Below are 10,542 nucleotides of genomic sequence, written 5' to 3'. Positions count from 1 at the left end.
GGGGGGGGTAGGCGGTGACGTCAGCGCGCCGCCAGAACAGGGCTGCGCGGGTTCTCTGTGCGCTGGGCCTCGCCCTCCACGTGAGCGGCGTGCTGGGTGTCTGTGCTGCAGAAATCCCCAATTTTTCGGTTTAAAAAAAAATGTAACCCCCAAATCCACATTTTTCCGCGATTAAAATGAAACACCATTTATATATGTGTCTATCATAGATAAGAGATCATCTCTATCTATTATAGATTATATAATCTAGCATAGATGTAGCTTGTTATATCATCTATCATATATAGATTGTATCATTTATTATATTGTCTGTTCTATAAACTATCATGTATAGATTGTATCATTTATTATAGATACCGCCTGTTATATCATCTATCGTATGTATAGATTGTATCATTTATTATAGCTATCTCCTGTTATATAATCTATAATGTACAGCTACATATATCTCTATACAGGCAACCCCTGCTTAACGCTGTTTCGCGTAGTGCTATTTTGCTGTAACACTCGTTTAAAATGGATATCCGATTCCACTTAGCGCTCAGTGAGTTTTGTTATAACGCTCCCAATTGCCATCTGGGGTCATTAAAACTTTCGGTTTCATTTAATGATCATTTCACTTGACGCTGTTTTCCAGGTACCCATTCAGAGTGGTAAGTGGGGGTTGCCTGTATATGCATATGCATATATGTATGTGGCGATCACAACTTGTAGTAGAGATGATGTCTTTTATTAGATCAACAAGATTTTGGCCAAAAAAATTCTTTAATGAAAGATATCATCTCTGCTACAAGTCCTGATTGCCTTTTCCTCTAGACCAATATGGCTACAACCTGGATACCTGATATATGTATGTGTTGGATTTACAGATACAACCTGGCCTGCCTGGGCGCAGAGAATTCATACATTTCAGAGACATTCAGGCTGGAAGGGACCTCGTAAGATCATCGGGTCCAGCCCCCTGCCCCAAGGGCAGGAAGTCAGCTGGGGTCAAAGGATCCCAGCAAGATAGGCATCCAAATGCTTCTTTGTCATGATTGCTGGAGCACATCCACCAATCAGGTAACTGCTGAGAAGGGGCTTGCCCTGCCCCAGGTGGGGGGGCACAAAGAGCCTTGGACCTGGTTGTAGCCTGCACTTGGCCCGTCCAATAGCACTCGAGGGGCGGAGCCTCTGGAGTGAATAAAAGGAACAGTGTGCCCAGCACGGGGAAGATGCATTGGGAGACAAAGAAGAGAGCAGGGCAGGAGAGGAGCCACCCAGCGGGCAGCACCCAGAAGAGCCCCAAGGACTCCAGTGCCAGTCTAATGCTACAGCCCCAGCCAGTGTGCAATGTGGTGCACAGGGCTGAGACCCTGGGAGCCGCTCATGGCAGCTCAGGTCTGCAACCCTGGATGTGAGGCCGGGAACTGGGTGCATGGGCCAGTGCACGGAGCAGGGACCCTGGGAGCTGCACGAGGCGGCTCAGATCTGCAACCCCTGGTGAGAGGCCAAGAACTCAGTGCATGGGCCGGTGCACGGAGTGGAGATGCTGGGAACTGTACGAGGCAGCTCGGGTCCCCTTCCCTGGCAGTCAGCCAGGGTGCAGTGTCAACAGCTCAGCATGGAGCGATCTGGGAGGGATCAAGACCCCTGAGAGCCACTCAGGGCTGCCACCACTGGACAGGGCCAGTGGCTCAGTGCAGACAACACTGCATGGAGGGTCTGGGAGCAGACCGAGCCCCGGTGCTACACGAGGTGCCCCGGGCCTCCAACCTCCAACAGAAGGCAGAGCCCTCGGTGCACGCAACAGTGCACAGGGCCACATGTGGGTGGCAGCCCCAGGGGAGTCAGGGCCTGGGAGGCCTCGCATGCAGGGAACATCTCGGCTGAGGAGTGCACGGGGAGTGCCAGTGCACCCCCTGACTGGCTGTGCTCGCTGCTTAGGCGACGGGCAGAGGGGGCAGGCAGGAGTGCAGGGCCCCCATCATCCCCCGCAAGCACCAGCCAATTGCTGCGATTGCTGCAGCTGTTTCCAGAAGTGTCTGTGGCCGCTTCTGGGAGCGGTTGCAGCTATTGGCCGGCGCTTGGTCCCAGAAGCGTCCCCCCTTCCGGTCCGCAGGACTGGTTGCAGGGAGGGACATGTGCCCCCACCCCCACCCCCTCAGCTAAGGCAGCCCAGTCACCCATGACAAAGACCAGCTATTCATGCCCCCAGAGTCATGAGTTGCTGGGGAAAGGATTCCCACAGAGGAGGGGAGCTACCCCGGCTGTGAGGCAGCTTATTCACATGGAAGCTGGAGTTGGAAGGAGCTCCCAGGTCTGGGATTCCCTTAGGGAGACATCCTTTGGGCCCACTGTAGGCCCAGGGAGCACAGAAAAACTTCTCTTCCCCCCCTGCAAGCTTGTGAGAGAGCACCTCATATTTTGTGACACTGCACCTTATATTTTGGGGACAGTTTATCTTTGTATATTAGTAGTTTAATAGAGCATTGAGTATAATATTCTTAGTGGGACACTGCTGGGACCCCCTTCCCTGATGGTTATACATACTTATCTGTATTTACCCTTGCATATCTGTGTTTGACTGTTGTTTAGCTGTATTTATTTGTGCTTACCTGTACTTATCTGGTGTTTATCTATTTTAGTTCAACTGGTTATCAATACATTGCTTGAGGCTACCTGAAGGGGTGTACCCTTTCAGCCTTTATCTGCAGGACATAGCTTTGTATATGTGTTTGTATGTTTTTATATATATATATGTGTGTGTGTGTGTGTGTGTGTGTGTTTATTTATTAATAGCAATTTCCTTTAAATTTTGTATATATTAATACATTTTTATATAGTTCAGCTATCCCTTGTTCAGGCCTGCCTCTATAGGGAATAAAGGTAACCGGTCGGTATTTTGTAGATCCTTCTCACAGCACTCCTGCCTAGCTACCTATCCCTTCTATTTGGAGAGGGGAGCACATACTTGGGTGCACCTGGGTTACATGTATAGATACAAATATAACGTACCATTATATATGTATCTATACACTCACACACACACACACGTGTGTGTGTATAGATACATATATAATGGTGTTTCATTTTAATTGTAGAAAAATGTGGATGTTGGGTTACTTTTTTCATCCAAAAATTGGGGATTTTTTTTATCAGAGTAAACCAGGATCCCTGCTCATGACCCTCAGCTGCATTGCCAGGTGGATGATAATTACCTCATCTATGCAATCATTTCAACCCTTGTACAATCAATAATAGTAAAAGTGTTAAAAATGCACCATCACTTTTGAGTTGTTGGTTGTAGCCATGGGTAGACAAGGTTCTTTGGGTAAATGTGATAGCTTTTATTAGACCAGTGAAATAGTTAGACAAATTGTTGGAAAAACTGTTCCAATTCCAACCGGTAAGCTTGCAAAGAACATTTTTTCCAACTATGTCATTGATCTAATAAAAGATATCACATTTAACTTTGTCTGCAAAATGCACAATAATTTTTGAGGCAGCTAATTAATGCAGCATATGCAAAACCCAAAGTCACTCTCAGGGAGTCTTAACTGACTTTGGGGCTTTTCTTAAATTAATATATTTCGTGTTCCAGGTCTTATCAACCAAATCAGTTCCATATCATATCCAATTGAGCAGAACTCCGTCGTTCCAAAAACTGTATCGACTGAGCAGGCAGAACTCGATTGTTCTAAACCCTGTGTACAACTGGTGAGCATCCTCCATCCCAGCCTCTCACCCTGGGACTTCAGATACTCTCAAATCCATTAGCAGGCATCCTACATACAGGCCTGATCCTGGAGATCTTGGGATTCAGATGCCCCCAGAAACTACAGGCAAGCATCCTCCACCTCAGACTCTTTAGTCTGGGACTTCAGCTACTTCATTAGAAAACATTAAAGCTTAAGGTAACAAAGTTCAAAGTTCACTTGATCTTAGCCTACAAGAGACCAAAAGGCCAACAGACTTTTGGGCTTGCTTCAGTACTTTCTTAGGACTACTTGCCACAAAATAAGGAAATGCTTCAACTTTGATGACCCAGTTCTCATTCACTCACTGGCCTTTATAGTGAGCAAAATGAAGTAAATAAGATTTATTTGCTTGCTTATTTGCATTGTACAATAGCTTTTCAGCAAATACAATCATTCCATATATAAGGCCGGGCAACATTGCCCCTCGGGGCTCATTATGGTCGCATGGAACCGGGAACACTTCCCACTGCCTGGCATCGCAGTGACATCAGGGTGATGGCCCATGATGCAATGAGTCCTAGGGCCAGGGCACACGGTGCAACCCATTCAGGCTGAGCAGGGCAGACCAAGCCTCTCCCTGTGTTTGGGCAGCACCTGGCACTTCAGGGCCATCCCAATAGGTGCCAAGGGGAAAGGAGAAGCCAGGAAAGCAGAAGGGAAGGTGGCCCAACCCCCCATTGGTCAGCCCATTGGTGTATGATAAGCAGGGATTCTGGTTTTCTCTGATGAAAAAAATTTGCAATTTTCATATTTAAAAAAGTAACCCAAAATCCACATTTATAATGGTGTTTCATTTTAATCACAGAAAAATGTGGATTTTGGGCTACTTTTTTAAATCCGAAGGTCGCATTTGGGCTGGAGGTTGGAGGTTGAGCATCCCTGATTTAGACCCTGCCTGATGAATAAGACAGCTGTTTATGCTCACCACTAAGCGACTGGAACCTCGGTTTCATTTGCTGCTCCCTTGTCCAACCTTCTTGTTGACTGAGGCTGGGGTCATTTGCTCTTTGCTGTCTGCTCTATCCCCATAGTACCATATAGATTTCATAGATTTCATAGACATTAGGGCTGGAAGGGACCTCGGAAGATCATCGAGTCCAGCCCCCTGCCCAAAGGGCAGGAAGTCAGCTGGGGTCATAGGATCCCAGCAAGATAAGCATCCAGTTTCATCTTGAAGGTGTTCAATGAAGGCGCTTGAACCACCTCCGGTGGCAGGCTGTTCCAGACCTTGGGGGCTCGGACAGTAAAGAAGTTCTTCCTTATGTCCAGCCTGAAACGATCTTGAAGTAGTTTGTGACCATTCGACCTCGTCATCCCTTGGGGCGCTCTGGTGAACAAACGTTCCCCCAGATACTGGTGGTCACCCCTGATAAACTTGTAGGTGGCCATCAGATCACCCCTAAGCCTGCGCTTTTTCAGGCTAAAGAGCCCCAGGGCTCTCAGCCTGTCATCGTAGGGTCTGCTTCCCTGACCTCTGATCATGCGCGTGGCTCTTCTCTGGACTCTCTCAAGCTTCTCCACATCCTTTTTGAATTGTGGAGCCCAAAACTGGACACAGTACTCCAGCTGCGGCCTCACTAAGGCCGAGTACAGGGGGAGAATGACGTCCCGGGATTTGCTTGAGAAGCATCTATGGATGCAAACCAGAGTTTTGGTCGCTTTACTAGCTGCCGCATCGCATTGCAGGCTCATGTTCATCTTGTGGTCAATGATGACCCCCAAGTCTCTTTCTTCCATAGTGCTAGCCAACATAGCACTGCTGAGCCTATAAGGATGCTGCGGGTTTTTTTTCCCAAGGTGGAGAACCTTGCATTTATCGGCGTCGAACCCCATCAGATTCTCGTCCGCCCACTTGCTGAGCCTGTCCAGGTCAGCCTGGATAACCTGCCTGTCTTCTGGTGTGGATGCTTTGCCCCAAAGTTTGGTGTCATCGGCGAACTTGGCCAGTCCGCTTCTGACTCCAGTGTCCACATCATTAATGAAGATGTTGAACAGTATGGGTCCAAGGACAGAGCCTTGGGGGACCCCACTGGTCACAGGACACCACGATGAGTGACTTCCATCAATTACTACCCTCTGGGTCCGACCCCGGAGCCAATTTTCCAGCCAGTATATCTATTTGCTTACTGTGGTGCAAATTCAGAATCACCCCATTGATTTCAATGCATTTGCTCTAGATTTATATTGTGGGCCCCAAATAATGAGCAGCATTATGACAGTCCTGGCTCATTGTTTTAACAACCTTGTCTTATACATTCTAGCCTGACTGGGGCAGGTGTCCTAGAGAATCAACAGTGTGCGCCTGTGTAATTAAAGGCAGAAGTTTCTTTGGGTAGATGTGATATCTTTTATTACTGCAACTAAATAGTTGAAAAAAGTGTTCTTTGCAAGCTTTTGGGTACAAACACCCTTCTTTAGCCATAGAGAGAGTCTGGTATTGCTTTGTGTGCTCTCCTGGGTAGACTAGTACACCAGTAAGCAAAATGCAGGTCTGTGAAAATGCAAATGCCTGGCAGTGAGAATCAGAGAGAATGGGAGAGAATAGGTGTGAGACAGGTGGGAGCAGGGAGAGAAGGGGGAATGCTGGTGATAGGATGTAGCTGGTAAAATGCAGACAGGTTACCTGGGGTTAGCTATCAGATGTTAGACAGGTGATAGTGTGCCATAAATCCAGTGTCTATATTTAGGCCATGATTTTTTGTATCCAGTAGATTTATGAAGTGAAGTTCGGAAGCTCATCTATGAAAGGTGTTTTGTAAATTCCCTTTGAGGATTAGAAGTGAGAGACTGGAGAGAGCGTGGTTGTTTTTTTAGAAGTGTGACCCCACAGGTAATTGGGTATTCTTGTCTTTGATAGATTTCCGGTGTGCGTTCATTCTGGCGCGCAGTTGTTTGGTTCCTCCTACATATTTTCCATCAGGGCATTTAGTGCACTGGATGAGATATTACATTTTTGGAGGTACAGCTGTAAGATCTACGAATGATGATGGTTCTGTTGTGTGGCATGGTGTGGCAGGTTTTACATTTTTTGTCCCGGTGTGGTCTGGATCCATTCAGTGTGTTTTGGGCCATAGAAAGTTTGCTTCTGGTGATGAGGTTCGGTGCTTGTTTAAAGACTAGGATGGGTGGTTCTGGGAAGATCTCTTTAAGAACTGGGTCTTCTTCTAGTATGGGTTGTGATTGTTTGAGGATTTTCCGTACAGGTTCCAGGGAAGGATGGTATGTCATAACTAGCGGTGTGCAATTCATAGGGGTTTTCTTTTTGTACTGCAGCAATTCTTCATGTGTTATCTGGGTGGCTCTTTCAAAAGTACGATGTATCTCTGAAGGAGTGTCCTTGTTGGGTGAAAGCCCTTTTGAGATTTGCGAGGTGACAATTGCGGGTATTCTCCTCTGTGCAAATTCAGTGGTATCAGAGGGCTTGGCTGTATATTACAGCTTTCTTGGTGTGTTTAAGATGATTGCTTGTTCTGTGCAGCTATGTCTGTGGGCTTCTTGTATATGGTTGTTTGCATTTTACCATTCTGGATAGTGAACATAGTGTCTAAAAAAGAAATGTTGGTGCTAGAGTATTCAAGAGATAGCCTGATGGAGGGGCGATGGTTATTGAATTTGTGATGTAAATCAATCGGAGACTGCAGGTTTTTGGTCCAAATGATGAAAATGTCATCTATGTATCTTAGGTGTTTGATGGTGCAGTTCTTGAGGAATTCTTCTTCCGGGTGGGCCATAAGAAGTTTGGCATATTGGGGGCGATTTTGGTGCCCACAGCTGTGCCCATGGTCTGGAGGAAGTGTTGGTTATTGAAACTAAAGTTGTTGTAGATGAGGAAGAAGTGTAAAAGTTCAGTAATATCTTTAAGCAAGTACTCTGAGTTGTAATCTTGCTCTTGTAGATAGGTAAGGCAGGCTTGGATGCCATCCTAGTGTGGGGTGCTGGTAAATAAGCTGGTAACATCCATGGTGGCTAGGAGGGTATTGGTGGGAAGGTGGTCTATTTTTTAAGTTTTCGTAGAAAGTCTGTTGTCTTGGACAAAACTTGGTCTTTGGGTGACAAGAGGTTTTAGGATGGATTTGATTAAACCTGATATTGCCTCAGTTAGCGTTCCATGGTTGGATATGATAGATCTGCCTGGGTTTCCTTGTTTGTGGAGTTTAGGGAGCATGTTAAAAGTCCCTGGATAAGGTAATGGGGGGATCAAGTGTTTTAGTTTTTCTTGTAGTTCAGATGGAAATGATGTGATGGTGGTTTTGAGTTTTAAAGTGAAAAAAGGGGTTAATCTTCCTCTAGTTTTTTGTCATAGGTGGTGTCAGAGAGTTATCTGTTGGCTTCTTTTATGTAGTCTTCACAGTTAAGGAGAACTATAGCTCCTCCTTTATCTACTGGTTTTATTACTATTTGGTGGTTGGATCTTAGAGGTGCTATGGTCCCCTCTCTGGGAGGGAGGGGTTGTTATGGTGGTGTTTGCTGTTGATTATTTCATTGTTCATTCTGTCCCTGAAGCAGTCAATATAGCGGTCAAGGTTTGAATTTCATCCACCGTGAGGTGTCCAATCTGATGGGGTTTTGGATTTTTTGGTGTTAATCTTTTCCTCAATGTTGTCACAGAATAAAGTGTTCTTGAAAGTGGATTTGTTTTGATTGTGGAAATATTCCTCGAGACAGTGGCGTCAGAAAAATTCTTCTAGTTCTCCACATTGTATTCTCTTATTAGGGTATTTTTCCAGACAAAAATTAAAGCCTTTAGAGAGGACCGATTTTTCAGCTTTGGTAAGTGTGTGCGTGTGCATGTGCGTGTGTGGAGAGATTGATAATATTTGAGGGTTGACTGGTTCCTTCAGTTCCATCGGGTATGAGGTCGGGATGTTGTACGGTATTGGTGTTGTTTCTCTGATGGTTGTTTAGTGGCTGGGCAAGTTCTTCCTGTAGTAATTGATTCCATTTCTTCCTTTTATGTTGGATGGATATTATAAAGACTCTTTGGTAGTCTTTTTGTATATGTCGTATAATGTTGGGAAGATATCCAGATTTCTCTTTTAAGTTGTTGTAGCACGTGTTGATTTCTTTCTTGAGTCGATCTCTTTTGGAGTAAGTTATGTGAAGGAAATGATTTCTAAGTTTTTCTGAAGTTCTCCTGCATAGTTGTGAAGCATATTTGGAGTTGTGTTGAGTAGTCAGAGGATTGTAGATGTTCAGTCCTTTGGGAATTATGTTGTGTTTCTTGCATAGGCTTTGAAAATATACATTGCTGTTGAGTTTGTCTTCTTTCTTCTTCATATTGTGAAGTTTCCAATAAAGGCTCTCCATCTGATTCCATAGTATACTGTAGCTGCTATGCTGCACACCAGTCACAAGCAAATCCTGGTTATGAAGTTGGCATATACAGCAAAGGGAGGGCCTAGGATGATGCTAGCATCCTCTTGCTGTGCCAGTCCCTATACTGCACTAATACCCAGTCCCTTTGTTAGGGCCCAGTGGAGCATCCCTTAAGTGGTGGCAGCAGCTGGGTCCCAGCACCAGGACACCTTGGACCTGAACTGCATCATTCCAACCTGCTGCTGCTGTTAAAAAAAAAAAAAAGAAGACAACGACATTGCCAACTCCTATCTTAGACTGCTCTAATTTTTGGTTGGGCTGAATCAGGGCAGGCTGGGGAAATCAGACTGGCACACAGCAGGCGCGTCCACACATGCAAGCACGTACGCTTGCAGCAGCTCAAATAGAAGCGGTGCAAATTTGAGCCAGGGCTTTTTGTTTCAGTGCACGTGCTCGGACATGCACTTTGTTGTGGAGCAAATTGTGCCACTTGGGGCAAAATAACCCTGCCTGGCTCCTCCTGGATCTTCAGCCAGGGGGAGCTAGAGCCTAGGGCCAGCACCTGTGCTGTCCCCAGCAGTCTAAAAAGCTGGCCTGGCAAGTAGCTCAGGGCTACTATCTCTCAGGAGCTTCTGGGACCCGGCCAATTGGTACCTGGGGACACTACCCCTTGTGCCAGCTGGACTGCGGAAGCAGCCCTGAGAGTTCCCTGCACCCTCTTCCCCCTGCAGCAGTCTGGCAGTGGGGGCTGCTGCCTGGCTGTGACCTACTGTGCACCTGCCAGACTCGGATGGGGATTGCAGAGCCAGTAGGGGCATCTACCCCTCTGGGCCAGCTGCCAGTGGACTGCGGTTGCAGGGTTGACCTTTGTGCGGCACTACTGCCATGTGTGCCCCTGCCCGGCCATCTGGGCACCACTATAAAGACAGAGAGCAAGACAGAGACAATGATCAGTTGGACAATGTGTTATTGATACAGCGTTAAAGCAAGTCTCTTATCATAATAATAAAGTGAACTCTAAATACATGTTTCATGACGTCGTGAATACAACTTTGGCTGCACTCCTACAGGGCGATGGCCCCCACACAAGGGGTTTGGTCCCCCCAACAGGGGGTTCGGCCCTCTCACATGGGGTATGGCCCCCCCAACAGGGGGTTCAACCCCCACACAAAGAGTATGGGCCTCCAACAGGGGGTTCGTCCCCCAACAGGGGATTCAACCCCCAAACAAGGGGTTCGGCCCCCCAACAGGGGATTCGGCCCCCCAACAGGGGGATCAGCCCCCACACAAGGGGTATGCCCCCCAACAGGGTGTTCAACCCCCCAAAGGGGGGTTCAATGCCCACACAAGGGGCTCCATCCCCACACAAGGGGTATGGCCCAACGGGGGCCTAATGGTCCCCACAGGGGCTACCACCCCTCCTGCAAGGCCCATATGCTCCACCCCCCCCAACTTGCACCCCCAGGCCCCCATGGCAACCCCCACA

This window comes from Alligator sinensis, unplaced genomic scaffold, assembly GCF_000455745.1.
Source record: "Alligator sinensis unplaced genomic scaffold, ASM45574v1 scaffold388_2, whole genome shotgun sequence".
Taxonomy (NCBI): domain Eukaryota; kingdom Metazoa; phylum Chordata; order Crocodylia; family Alligatoridae; genus Alligator; species Alligator sinensis.
The sequence above is the reverse complement of the archived record's forward strand: the minus strand, read 5'-3'. Positions refer to the sequence as shown.